Raw genomic sequence first — 1,704 nt, 5'->3', positions numbered from 1 at the left:
CAAAATTACCTCCCACTAAATATATGCAATTGTAGTGTTATTACTTTTTCTTATCTATGTTATGATGTTATTTATTCATATACTTATAATTATAAAACTGATAATTGTAATATATTACATATTAGTACTTAAGTTAAATAATCATTTAAGATGTTATTAGGATTCAAAAACAGAAATACGATTAATTTTAAAAATATTAACTTATTAGAAACATTATATTATTTAATTTCACTGTTATATTTGCCAAAGTAAAATTATACTCACTTTACTATTATTACTAAAGTACCTACCCAATTATAAATAAATATTTATGTCATATTATCATATACTATAATATTATGTACCTATTTATCAATATTATAATAATATAATAATTATTATTAATTATCATTCAAATTTTATATTTTTATTATTAACATTTTTTTTTTTGACAGCTGTATCTAACAGACAGGTACAGCTTTGTGGATTTTTTTCCTAGATTCATACGAAACGCAGAGACTTACGTACGCATTGCTTGTAAGTTGTAATGTAGAAGGTCCATGGGTAGTTGGAAAAAAAAATCCTAGTAAAAAATCCCCGCACTAGGAAAAAAATCCACAGTAGCATTATACCGGGGATTGACTAAATATAAATAATTTATAAGAATTATTTTATAAACAAATTATGCCATGATACCGATGATTATAATAATTATAATAATTGTATAAAAAAATAATAACAATAATTATCTTTTACCCTATATTATACATATTAAAAAATGCATATCACGATACCGAAGCTTATAATAATAATTGTAAATAAATTAAAATGTAAATAATATAATATGTGATGGTAGTATATATTATGTGATCACTGATCAATATACCTAGTTTTTTCAGGTATATTAATTTTGTCGAGACAGTATCGTTTCCTAAGTAGGTATCTCACTAAATGTTGTGTTAATTATATCAATGACTGTGGCCAGCACTGTTTGACCTTACGAAAAATAATCTTGTTATTAATTAATATAATACGTATAGACAATACAGTATAACCACTTATAGGCTATAGGCAATAATTACAGTTTATTTGCTAATCGTGGAAAAAAGTTCAATTAATAAATATGTAAATGTCATAAATAATCATAATTATAATATTCGTAAAATAATTATGTTTTAATTATGAGTTTATGACAGTGATTTGTTTTACAATTTTTAGAACTTTTTATATTCATTCAAAAAAAATCCTATACTTCTATCTAATTATCTAAATAGTGATATATGTATCACTTGTAATCGGTCTAAAAGTTCGTTTTGAAAAAAAGATGGACAAAAAGTTCTGACTTAACTTCTGTACAGTAGATTTCAAGTGGATCACTGTATAATGTATTGTACCTATTAAATTTGAATTCAATGATATAATATCATTGTATACGATATTACGAAAAACGATTCTGAGCGGAGACGGTTTGTCTGTCTGGACATTTTATATTGTTATTATTTATTATAGCCTGTAAATTGAGTTCATATTATTAACTACAACGAAATAACTAAAATCCTTATTTTAATTTGTATTCGTTTCTGTGGTGATAATTCATAAACAAAGCGTTAAAATTAAAATCCCATTTTTAGCGGTTTTTCGTAATTTGTCGGTGGTTTTTCCCGTGGCATTAAATAACCATTGAGAAAATCAAAAATGAACATCATTGTAAAACCACTAGCTCCC

This window comes from Acyrthosiphon pisum, chromosome A1 (assembly GCF_005508785.2).
Source record: "Acyrthosiphon pisum isolate AL4f chromosome A1, pea_aphid_22Mar2018_4r6ur, whole genome shotgun sequence".
Classification (NCBI taxonomy): Eukaryota; Metazoa; Arthropoda; class Insecta; order Hemiptera; family Aphididae; genus Acyrthosiphon; species Acyrthosiphon pisum.
This window is presented reverse-complemented; position numbering follows the sequence as displayed.